Source organism: Bos grunniens, chromosome 25 (assembly GCF_055505025.1).
Source record: "Bos grunniens cultivar Pamir isolate PY7600 chromosome 25, Bosgru_T2T1.0, whole genome shotgun sequence".
NCBI lineage: Eukaryota > Metazoa > Chordata > Mammalia > Artiodactyla > Bovidae > Bos > Bos grunniens.
In genome coordinates, this window is record NC_141189.1 from 36,392,438 (window position 1) to 36,405,913 (window position 13,476).

General features: G+C 41.2%; 1 protein-coding gene across 25 annotated transcripts in view; it reads right to left on the reverse strand.

Moving 5' to 3' along the window:
• The window catches only part of RBFOX1 (RNA binding fox-1 homolog 1), a 2,446,597-nt gene that overhangs the window by 99,663 nt on the left and 2,333,458 nt on the right, over positions 1 to 13,476 (reverse strand). The gene's annotated exons all lie outside the window — the stretch shown is intronic.

A 13,476-nucleotide genomic window follows, 5' to 3' on the forward strand; every position in this document is an offset into this window, starting at 1 on the left:
TGGACTATAGTCCATGGGGTTACAAAGAGTCAGACATGACTTAGTGACTGGACAACAATCAGCAGCCCAGCAGAGCAATGCAAGGCTCTGCAGATGAGCTCAGAGTAAACCAGGCCCTGGGTCATCTCCATATATTTAGAAGAAAAATGAAAATGGTTACATATCTTTGGTCTGAATACTTCTGTGGGCAGAGGCAGAATTGATTTACTTTTCATCCCGACCCTATGGTCCGTTGACCAATTTTGTCTTTGCTTGGGAGCATTTCAACATCAAAGTGTACCTCACTTCTAGTTTGAGCTAGTCCTGTTAAGTTCTGCGGAGGCTGGCTGTGGAAGAAGGCATGCAGTCATCAATTACACAGTCCTAGAGAGGTCACCCTTGGTTTCTCATCCAGAAAAAAGACACACACACTCTTTGCTCTACTGTAACGGACTGAGTGGTGGTCTCTCAAAATTCATACACTGAGGTCCTACACCTAGTAGCTCAGGAGAAAGCATCTTTAAAGAGGTGATTAAGGTAAAATGGACTTAATTCCAACAACCGATGTCCCCAAAAAAGAGGAATTAGGACACAGACTCAGAGGGCGGACCGAGGGAAGACACGAGTCAGGAGAAGATGGCCATCTACAAGTCAGGGAGAGAGGTCTCAGAAGAAGTCAAATCCTGCCAACTCCCAAATCTCAGACTTCTAGCCCCCAGAACTGTGAGAAAATAAATGTCTGTTTTTGAAGAGATGATACCCAGTCAATGGTACTTTGTCATAATAACCCTACCTTAGCCTTAAGGATCAATAATGAGCTATCGTGAGGGTTCCCTATGAAGGGTCATATAAGCATCAAACTTCTGTTCTCTTTAGAGACTGGGGAGATAGCCATGTGGTTCCTGCCAATGGAGGTAACTGCTTCCAATTGACAAATTTACCCAAAGCCCCGAAGGGCTGTGGACGATTTTGGCTTTTATAGTTACGCATTTTTGAACATAGACTAGCATTGAGCTAATCCATGTAAGCATATTTTCACAGCTAATACCTAAAGCTTTTATATATGCCTGAAAGATGAGCTTCTCTGAAGGGTTATGGGAGCGTTTTACGTACCGAGGTATTTCCATTTAGGCAGAGAGGCTGCAGAAAATGCAGCATGTATGTTTAATTCTTATAAATCAAATCATGTTTTAATTGTGCCAAGGGATTTCCATATTTAAAGGAGCCCTGGAGTGAATCTGCCTATAGTGTAAATAATCCCTCATTCCAATTTATTTAAGAAGTTTTGATTTTCCTATTTAGAAACACATCGCTTTTTTCTTTTCACTTTTTATTTTGACAAAATTGCAGAGAAAAAGGATAGTACATCAGATATCTGTACAATTTTCTCCCTGATTGTTTATTGTTTAAAAAATGTAATGACTCGCTTCACTTTATTCTCCTGCCTCCCAAATTTAGGCTAATAGAGGATTCTACAGAAAATATTTAATTGACTCAATAAGATAATAAATATACTGGATCCTCATATGTTACAGTAACAGTTCCAAAAACTGCGTATTGAAGATTTACTATGTGCCAGGCAAACCCTCTCAATGTTTCCTTTGGATTATCCCCTAATTTACCCTATAAGACAAGTACTACTGTTATACCCATTTAACAGATGGGGATACTGAGACATTGAGAGTTTTAGCATTTTGCCCAAGGTTACACAGACAGAATTACTGTGGTGCTAAATGCAAAATAAACCAATGGGATTTCTGGACCCATGGACTTAAGGCTAATCTTTTTTAAAAAACTTTTTATTTTGTTTTGGGGCATAGCTGATTAGCAATGTTGTGATAGTTTCAGGTGAACAGTTCAGGGATTCAAAACTAATCTTTTAAATTAGGTGAAGGCAAGCTACAGATTTTTAGCCAAATCTGGCCATACCTTAGCCATGAGCTAAGGATGAAGATTTTTAGCCAAATCTGGCCTACACCTTTTTGTATGGCCATGAGCTAAGAATGATTACATGTTTATGACTGAGGGGAAAGTAAAATCAGTAGAAGAATAATATTTGGTGACAGGCAAAAATTATATAAAATTCAAATTTTAGTATTAATAAAGTTTTATTGGAACACAACTATACTCATTCACTTGCATCTTATTTATGGCTGCTTTATGCCACAATGACAGAGCTAAGTAATTGCAGCAGAGAACATATGGCCCACAAAGACTAAAATATTTGCTACCTGGACCCCTGTAGGGCTTCCCTGGTGGCTCAGATGGTAAAGAATCTACCTGCAATGCAGCAGACCCAGGTTTGATCCCTGGGTCAGGAAGATCCCCTGCAGAAGGGAATGGCTACCTACTCTACTATTCTTGCCTGGAGAATTCCATGAACAGAGGAGCCTTGCGGGACCTTTATGGAACACATTTAGGGACCCTTGTTCTAAGGTCTACTTTCTATTTGGAACAATACTACAAATAATTGTCTTTCAGGACAGCCTTAGCCCCTTCCCAGGAAGTGGGCACTAAAAATTTCAGAAGGTATCATTTTATCAATATTTGCCAAAATTTTTAAATGTTCTTTGTTTTGTTAAAAATGAATATCCCCCAAAGAGTTTGAAGACATGTTCTTTTTTTCTAACTCTTCACCCAAATTTCTTTATAATTCATTGTTGTTTGAATGGAACAAGGAGAAATATGGTCCCATAAGGCATTTGTGGAAGGATAACAATTCAAATACAAGACAAACAATGAAAATAAGCTTTATTGCCTAAGGCATTTGGCCTTCTGGATCACAGGCATCAGTATATAGATAAGGGCCATCTTAGAGCCTTGCTTCTCAAAGGCTAATATGCACTGAATCAATGGGCTGGGCCAGGATACTTTTTAAATGAACTTTCTGATCTAGTAGGTATGAAAGAAAGTAGTTGCTCCACCATGTCCCACTCTTTGAGACCCCATGGGGTGGGGCCTGAGAGTCTGCATTTCTACAAGCTCTCAGGGGATTCCAGGATTACCAGCAATGGTAACATGGTAACGAAGCGACTATAGGGTGTACATGTGTGCTCAGCTGCTCAGTCGTGTTTAATTCTCTGCAACCCCATGGACTGCAGACCACCAGGCTCCTCTGTGTATGGGATTCTCCAGGCAAGAATACTGGAGTGGGTTGCCATTTCTTCCTACAGGGGATCTTCCTGACCCAGGGATCGAACCCCAGTCTCCTGCATTGGAAGGCAGGTTCTTTATCACTGTGTCACCTGGGAAATCCAAGAACTATATAAACAATCTTAAATACAGCTGGTATTAAGAAGACTGATAAGATGACACTGAGTTTCTGCTCCTGGTCCAAGTATGTTCTACAAGCACTGGAACTTTTTTTTTTTATTAAACCCACAAGGAATCTAAGGCTGAGAGGCAGAAAAACATCAGACAAAATCGAAATCTGAGCCAGCCTGGCATGACTCTGAAGCTCAGACTCTCTCATGAAACTTACCAACAGTGATACTTGGTTTAGAGTTGATAAAATATCCTCTCTAACCTTGGAATGATAAATAACCCGTGCCTGTGTGCATGTGTATAACTCGATTCATTCGTGTCTGACTCTTTGCAACCCTATGGGCTGTAGCCTACCAGGCTCCTCTGTCCATGCAATTTTCCAGGCAAGGCCTAATAAATATTCACCAAACTCATTTCAACAAAACTATGTCTAAAGATTCTGCAGTCATCTTCTGGCTGAAAACATCTGACTCTTCCAGGCTAAAGATGTTATTTACATCTAGAAGCTCCTGATCAACTTGAAGAATCTGCGGTAGGGTTTTAAATCCAACCAAGGAAGTCTGTGGGGAGGTTGTATCTTCTGTAGATAAGAAAAAATCCCACTCGCAAAATAGAAAGAAGACAAGGAGGACGGAAACAGAGGAGAAATTGTGAATCCTTAAGCTCAGATAGAGTAGCTGGCAAAGCATGGTTTTAGGAAACTTCCAGGCTTAGTTTTGATCTCTAGCTTTGCTCAGTTTCTTTGGACCTCATCATTTAATAACCTTGAGCCTCCAGTTTTCATATCTGCCAAACAGGGACAAACTATCAATTTCATTGAGTCCTATCGTAAGGATTAAAATTATCACACGAAAGGGTTTGGCAAATAGTAGCTAATCAGTAAGTGATCTCAGTAATAATAACAGAAATAGTAATCACTACTATTTGGAATCTCAAAATATGATCCATTGGGGACTTATTTTGTTCTCTTGGTTTTGTTTGTTTAATACAGTAGTAGCAAATTGGTAACTACTATTCTATTTTGATTGGGGGCTTCCCTGGTGGCTCAGTGGTAAAGAATCTGCCTGCCAATGCAAGAGACATGGGTTCCATCCCTTCGTTGAGAAGATCCCCTGGAGAAGGATATGGCAGCCCACTCCAGTATCCTTGCCTGGGAAATTCCATGGACAATGGAGCCTGGTGTGCTACAGTCCATGGGGTCGCAAGGAATCTGACATGACTTAGTGATTAAACCACAAAAACATACTGTTTTGATTGACCAACAACATAATGCTAAATGTAACAGAATTAATGGAAAACATCTTAAGAGTGGGAAGTAAGTGCAAAACACTTAGTATCTCTTTCAATTTGCACATTTCATTTACCTATCTCACAGCCTCCTCCTGAAGATATTTTAGGGTGCAGTCTCTGCTCCTGAAGATATTTTAGAGTGCAATCTCTGCTTGGGGTTAAACACAAATTACAAATTGTGCTTTGGCTGGAAACAGTGGCGTCTCTGCAAAGGAGTCAGATGGGTTTTCTCTCTCTCTGCCTCTCATCTTCTGGGGTAAGAACCTCTACGATGCTATAAGAGTCCAAAACACCCAAAAGCTCTCCCTGGTGCCCCCTTCTTATACTTGACTTCCTATTACAGGACTGGATTTTAGGAGGAACTGGGTGTACTCATGGGATGGTTGTAGAGATTCATCTTGAATTTCCTTCTTATCCCAGATTAGGTTTAAATCCTGACCTCTTTCTTTTGGTGAGAATAAAAAATACTTCAACTTTGAATCTCTCAAAGAGCACATGCAGGCTAAGTTGCTCAGTTGTATCCGACTCTTTGTGACCCAAAGGACTGTAGCCCACCAGGCTCCTCTGTCCATGGGATTTCCCAGGAAAGAATTCTGGAGTGGGTTGCCATGCCTTCCTCCAGGGGATCTTCCCGACCCAGGGATTGAACCCACATCTATGCCCACCCCCACCTTTACCACTAGCACCACCTGGGAAGCCCCTTTCAAAGAGTAGTAAGATACATTTATATAAATATGCCTGTCACACTACACACACACACACACACACACACACACACACAGAAGCTGACAGCAAGGACAATATTTCACCTGGTGAAAATTGGTTTTGAAATGACAGAGAACTAATACAGTAGGTTTCAGTCTTTACAATACCGCATGTATCAATATATCAAACAAACACTAGAAACATACAAATAAACTCATATTTTTCTTCAGAGGAAATATCAGTGATATTGGGGTGTTCTTGTTTCTCAAATGATATTGAGTTTAATACAATTATGAGTGTACATCGATTAACCTTTGCATCAGATTTAAATGTATAACCCATTAACTAATTTAATCTCTCAAAAAAAAACAAAAACAGCCGTTGGCATTATTCTTTGAATAATCCTTGTTTAGTTTCCATAATGGTATACAGCTTAATGAAAAACTCATTAGAATGTATCATGCAGCATAATTAATTCTGGCTGATTCTTTTGGTGTTAATAGCTAATGCAGATGCTGGAGTCCATTTTCCATTGGCTTTATTAATTTTTCATAAACCAATATTTTGACTGTAATGGGTTGTAACAGTTCCATAGAAGTTCTGGAATTGCATTAACTGTCATCAATGCAGTTAGTCTAAGTAGGGTTTTGCCATTTGCGTGTTGGTTCTTCAACACTACATTTTTTAAAAAGAAAAAGGGACCACTTCATTTTATGCTTAGAGAATAAGTATATACATATAATTAACATAAAGTATATTAAACAATATTTGGCCAATATGTCTCTATTTACACAACAACTTCATTGCCTGGGCTAATAACAGTGAACCATAAATTTTGAAGAGAACACTAAAAGTGGAAAGCAAAAAAAAACACACAAAACTTAGAAACAAAATGGTTTATGACAGAATGGCAGCTCAAGTTAAAACTTAAAGAGAAAAATGAATCCATATAATTTTTTAAAATCTCTGGTAATTTGCTTTCTTTCCTAAGAAAAGTCTTTAGATTAAAACTAGGAGACTTTTTATCAGTGTAACAGCTTTGGTTATTGAACAGTATTTTGCTATCCTGGGGTCTAACCCTAACTCTAACCCTAACGCTAACCCTAACCCTAATTTTTCTAACCAATGTGTTCTTACATCTTTCAGTCTTTCAGGGTTAATCCACATATATTCCTCATGATTAGACTCCTATTTGTTTTGAATATAGATCTGGGTACTAACTCATCACTAAGTGTTCTTCTTCTTCTTATTTTTTTTAATCAGAGCTTTCAATAGGTTGTGTCTGTCTGTGTGTTAGTCACTCAGTTGTGTCAGACTCTTTGTGACTCCATGGACTGTAGCCCGCAGGCTCCTCTGTCCATGGGGTTCTCCGGACAAGAAGACTGGAGTGGGTTGCCATGCCCTCCTCCAGGGGATCCTCCCCACCCAGGGATCGAACACAGGTCTCCTACATTGCAGGCAGATTCTTTACTGTCTGAGCCACCAGGGAAGCCTTTGTCAACCATCAGAAGATAAACCAGAATCCAGATTATGGTATTATCAAGTCTTTTGCAACTTCTCTCTAGAAGGTCCTCTTTGATCTTAGTCAATACTTTGCAGCCTTTGGAGAAACCTGATTTTGCCCCAGTAATTCCCATCTCAGATGAACATCAAGCATTTGTATTATTTTTGTTTCTTTTTAGAATTTTCTCAATGGATTCTGAAGATAAAGGTTGAAAAACTCCTTTGTACACTACCAAATTCCTTCTTACTCAGCAGTAAAATGCCTTTCTCTCTGCCTTCTTTCCTGGCAAACACTTACTTATCCTTTCACAACTAATTTATGGCACCCCTTTTAAGGCAGAGAGCCTGGCTATTTTCCAGTCTTCCAGGAGGTACCATTATTTATTATGTGTGTTCACGCCTGCTCATTCGCTTCAGTCATGCCCAACTCTTTGCAACCCTATGGACTGTAGCCTGCCAGTCTCCTTGTCCATGGGATTCTCCAGGCAAGAATATTGGAGTGGGTTGCCATGCCCTCCTCCAGGGGATCTTCCTGACCCAGGGATTGAACCCATGTCTCCTGCGTCTCGTGCACTGCAGGCAGATTATTTACCACTGAGCCACTGGGGAAGCCCATTATTTATTATACCTGAGTTTATTTGCCTGAATCCTTTATTGCTCTGCCAAATTCTGGAGGGAATCACTGCTACCCCAGCGCCTACCACAGTGCTTGATGCTTCCCAGGTCCTCGATCCTGCTACTCTGATATAAAGGATGAGTTAAAGGAAGCCAGTGGTATGTGTGAATTTACTCACAGCCTCTCTCTGTGGCCCTCCCTTGATGGACATCATGTAACTGAGTGACAGCCAGCTGACCCCATGGATTCGTGCAGTATTGTGTAATTGCTACCAAGTGCAATGCTAAACAGAAACACAAAACCTCCCCAGGGAATAAGCTTTGTGTTTATTTTTGCAGGGGATCTTCCCGACCTACGGATCGAACCCAAGTCACCTGCATCATAGGCAAATTCTTAACTGTCTGAGCCACCAGGGAAGCCCAGAAAAGGGTTATGCTCATACGATACACAGATTCTTCACATACTAGTTCTGTGATTTAAATGAATGAGAGAAACTCTCTGTGAAACCTTGGTTTCATAATTTCTATAATGAAGACAAGGCTATAACATTTTTATAAGAACGGGAGGAGAGGCAGAATTTGGCACAGAGAAAGTGCCCAAAGTTGTCTTATGTTGCTGATGTTTCAAATTGCTGAGTATGTTGATGAGGACAGCCTAGAACTTTCCCTGTGAAATTTATCCAGAGTCACATACCTGAACCTCATCATCCTCCCATGGCCTAAAGGTGGGGCATCTCCTACAAGGACCATCTTGACACTCCTCACTTTGGGGGTAGCTCGCCTTGATGGCCTTTCCATGCAATAGAATGGGGACACATTTATTTAGGAAATGCTGTTTCCAGCACATAAGCAAGTTCTAATCCTATCTGAAGATCAAAAATGCCCACAGGGCCCCATCAAAGCTGAGCTGCAGTCCCTCTGTGGGACAGGGAAGGACGCAGATAAAAATTAAGGCCAAATGTGGGCTGGGCTGGGATGAAATCTGATAAGACAGATGCAGAGTGCAGAGGGGAGAAGCACAGTGAATTGCAACTGAAAGGGGAGGCAAAGGTAAACAGATGTACAAGATAAACTCTTTGAAGTGGAACATTTCCAGGCTGAAAATCCTTTGCTTGGGGACTTCAATCTGGACTCTTCTGTTCCAGTTCACTGGAGTGCATTGCACTGGAATCTGGCAGATGTGTAAATTATACAAAATATCACTGAGCCAAAGGTCACTGTGCATGTGGAGCAGCTCCTCACCGCCATGGCTCTGAGGCCAGGCAGGGCTGGTCCTCCGGGTGGCTACAAGGAAGTGCAGAGCTGTAGAGGGGCATCCCTGGTGGCTCAGCAGTAAAGAATCTGCCTGCCAATGCAGGAGATGCGAGTTCAATCCCTGGGTCAGGAAGATCCCCTGGAGAAGGGAACAGCAACCCACTCCAGGATTCTTGCCTGGAGAATCCCATGGACAAAGGAGCCTGGCAGGTTACTGTCCACGGGATCACAAAGAGTCGGACATAACCGAGCAACTAAGCGCATACTATTTCAGGATGCTAAGACCATCACCCCAGATGGGGCATGCTTGGTACCCAGGCTTTTGGTAGATTACCCCAAGCCCAACCCAAAGTCTAGGACTGTGACCAAATTTTTCAACAGCAACAAATGTCAGGCTAACCCAGATTCTGGACAAATCTTACTTTTGTCAGAAGCTACTGTATCCAAATTTCAGGAATGGAATTAGAAAGAAGTCCATCCAAAAGTGTGGCTAAAGGTCATTCTATTAGTTGTAATGGACTCAGCAAACTCAAGTGGGGGTAGAGGAGCAGCTGGCAGGGAGACCTACATCTAACCTTCTTCTGACCCAATTCTTAGATGAATCATGGTTCACAGTGGCCAAGAGCTCACAGAAAACCAATACCTTGCTTCAGGTAATCCAAGGTCAAATACAGCTGCCCTTTTGAGATGTGCAATCTCACAGTGCTCATCCATCCTCTTCATTTGATCCCAATCCTCTTTCCCATCACCTAGCCTGGTATCAAGTCACGTGGTCTGTGGCCAGCTTTGTGCTGACGTGGACACAATCAATCCAGGCGACTTCAGAGATCACACTAATCTCTTATATTTCTATCTTACCTTATAGTCTGTGAAGTTTTATTATACTCATTATGGTATCTGATCCTCCCTATAACCCCAGGATAACCTGGTTTTAAGACCTGGCCACTTTTCAGATGTGACTTTGCAGCCATGTATGCCCTTTTTGGAGTATGTGTCATTCTGTTTCACACCCCCACAAAACCAGAAATATTTATTTTCAGAAGAAAGATCCACTCAGGACCCCCTTCTTCCCCCTCTCCCCACCGCCAAATCCACTAATGATAATAGTGTCACCCCACCCAGACTATTGTTCATCATCGTCTTCAAGGTCTCCAAGTTAACTGGCTCTGTATCTCTCTCCTTTTGATTTTGTGTGTTTCCCATCATCAAAACCTAACCCTATCTTAGATCTGCACTGCATTGGAAGAGCTTTTCCTTTCTCCATTGATCATGACTTGTGGAGTAATTTAACTCCGTTCCAATTTTCCTCTGCAGGCGGGGTGCTCCCCATCCACGGAAGTGAGTTATGCATGTTCAAGTGGAGCATCTTATGAATCTTGTTAAGCTCTGCTGCCTTATAGCCCCACTGATGGAATATTTAATCACAGAAATGAGTTGGCAGATATGATAAACAGTGTGTGTGAGCTCTGTCGCCATCTTACCAGCAACTAAGAAATGGATGAATTTGCCATTTGTCAGCACCATGTCGACAACTGTGTATAGCCTTCTGTTATTTATTTTTATTTCGTTTCACTTATGTGTGAAGATTAAAAGTGCTTTCCATCAACAGTTGTGTTGGCTTGATATCATGATTATCCCTTAAGGATATAATTTTTTTTAAAAAATCTCTTGTCACAATGACAGGGAAAGTGTTGAGATCTCCTCTTAAAAATCCTGTTTCTAATTACACTAAGTAACTTGAGAAATGCTATTGTGGGCTTCTCAGGTGGTGCTAATGGTAAAGAACCTACCTGTCAATTCGTGAGACTCAGGTTTGATCCCTGAGTCAGGTAGATCCCCTGGAGGAGGGTATGGCAACCCACTCCAGTCTTCTTGCCTGGAGAATCCCATGGACAGAGAATTCTGGGGGCTACACCCCTAGGGTTTCATATAGTCAGACACGACTGAAATGACTTAGCATGCGCACACTGGCAACGGACATTTGCAGATATTCTTCTTCTATTTAGTACCTTCAATTTTATTTTGACTCTAAAATGGAATGCCCATAGAAGCTGACTGGAGTCTTTGAAACTCACCTGGGCTTTTTTTTTCTATTGACTTATCAATCATTTGTCATGAGAATACGCCTCAAGGAGTCTGAAGATCATTAGGCTTAGAAAAAAATCATCAATGCTGCTGCTTAGTTTTATAGGAAACCATCCACTTGTCTTTGGAGGAGATTTATGTATGTTCATAGAATATGCTGATTTAGGTATATCTGCTTCTGGAGACTGGGACTGGATAAGCATTTAAAAGAGTCCTTACAGGCATAACTTGATGAGAGTTCAGAAAAACCACTCCCAGTGAAAGACCTTTCATAACAGGTTTCTAAATGGTTCCCCTGGAATGTGTGTGTGAGGGAGAGTGTGTGTCATAATTTATCAAAGCAAATTAATACTGTTCAGCTAGTAATTAAAGATCCTCATTAAGAGGTGTAACTGTTCTCCCCACCCCCACCCTGCATTAGCAATAAAAATGCACTCAGGGCGTCAAGAGGGTATAGACGAAAATCAATAACCTGCCATTTTATAATTAAAGAGAAAATAAATGTTAGGGAAAAGTCCACTAAATTAGGAAAATTACCTTAAGGAGAAATTGAAAATATTGATTTTAATTTACAAAATATGTGGACTTTTCCTGCCCATTCTGGGAGACAATTGGAGGCTGGGTTGTTAATTCTGTATAAGCTTCAGAAAATCAATGATTATACTATGGGGATATGGTGATCTTTGTCATTAATGCAAAAATCTTATATATAGAAATGACTAATAAAATAAGGCTGGTTCTCTATCTCAGGTAGATACAGTGCTGACCTATGAAATACCCACAGCAAATCAATGACATGGTCTTCATTTCAGCTCTGGGGCACATTCAAAATTTCAAGATAAATCCTGACTATTTTTATACTTGGGGAAATTTCGAATGCCCCCTAGATTCTTAGTCATGGATATTTAAACGGATAACATAAGGCATTATACCTGGTTATGGAAATGAATAAGTTCTACGGCTCTGTTTTGCATATATGCATTCCACACACACAGGTGCCTGAAATTTCAAATGGAAGCTAGCAGGATTCTCAGGGTTTATGGGTCTTCAAGTATTTCAAAGGAATTGTTCTGGAGTGTTGAGGTCGCAGCAACATTTTCCCAGATTTCTGAATATCATGAACTCTGGCAACCCACTCCAGTCTTCTTAACTGGAGAATCCCATGGACAGAGGAGCCTGGCGGGCTACAGTCTATGGGGTCACAAATAGTCGGACACGACTGAGCGACTGAGCAACTGAGCACACACCCACACTGTCTACCTACACAGACAAACGTACGGGCAAAAAAAGACAGCCTCTGGTTCTGAAGGACGGCCCAGGTACTGGCCACACCAAACACAAATACTCAGATTCCTCAAGTAACATTTACTTATCTGTCTCCAGCCGCCACCTTTTTTTTAGATTCAAGTTTATTGGAGCAGCCCATAGAAATAATTATCCAGTTGTCCAGGCTCCTGAAAACTTCCCCTGACACAACCAGTTAATACATCTAAATATGATGGTGGATTCCCTGGAGGAGGAAATGGCAACCCACTCCAGTACTGTTGCCTGGAGAATCCCATGGACAGAAGAGCCTAGAGGGCTACAATCCGTGGGCTTGCAAACAGCTGGATGTGACTGAGCGACTGAGCATAAGCAGCATGCATGGTGGTTGGAATAATCCAAAATGATCATTTCATTTCTCTCTTTAATTTGCCTTATTTGGACAGAGTAGTAATGTGATCTCCTATCAGAAGGCATGCTCAGTAAGAATGATGACTTCTAACATTCATAAAAAATAAAGCAGAATAAGCTGGTTGCAAAGAACACTGGCTCTTAACTTCAACTCTAGCCGGGTTCTTACCAGCTGTGAAATCTTAATCCCGTGATGCAAACTCTTTGGACTTTAGTTTCCACATTTGGGAAACTGCTGTGAGGATTCAAATACATTCATTTAGGTAAAGTGCTTAAAACAGGGCCTGACCAAAAAATACTCAGTCAATAGTAACCCTTATAATAACTGATTCTTTCCCTGGAGTCCAGAGACCTGACTTTTGAGGCTGGGCCCAGGGCTCATTTCAATGGTTGCTCTAACGCTCTAAGAGTTATACCGATTCATCTATTCTTGTATGTGTAAGTCATTCTGGATGGTTTCTTCTGAATTAACAACCTCTTAGACACTCACATACATGCAAAGAGGTTTGAAGTCACTTGTAAGGGAGATAATTTGGTGTTTTCCTGGCTGCATGAGCCAAAGGTGAACAGTAATTATATTGCATGGGGCTAAAAAAATGTACTGTCTTCTCTCTGATTCAACTCACACATTCATACTCTACCTCCTCATAGGACAGTGTTAAGCTTCCTGTTCTTGATCTCATTATTTTTGGGGGGAAGACATGCACACTGGCACACACACAGAGAGAAAATCTGCCACCTTTCTATTCTAGCAACTCCATCTTACCGGGCACCACCTGCAAATACACAGAAGCTGCTTTCCAACTTCCTCCTTGCCCTTTTGGGAGATTTCATTTCTTTGGAGATTTGGAGATTTGGATTGGGCAACCCCAGCAATGTCTGTGCCCCCTGGATTGTATACCCTAATCCCTGAAGCACTGGTCTCTCACATTGAGAAGAGAATCTTTTAGTCTAGTGGGTCACCCAGAATTCAGCAGAATCAGCTCTCAGTTAACTTTCCCCTTATGGCAGAGAGGTGGGGCATTAACTTATTTATCTGTATTTCCCCAACATTTATATGGTGCCGGTTATGCACCAATACTCTTCATATATCAACCCATGTAATTC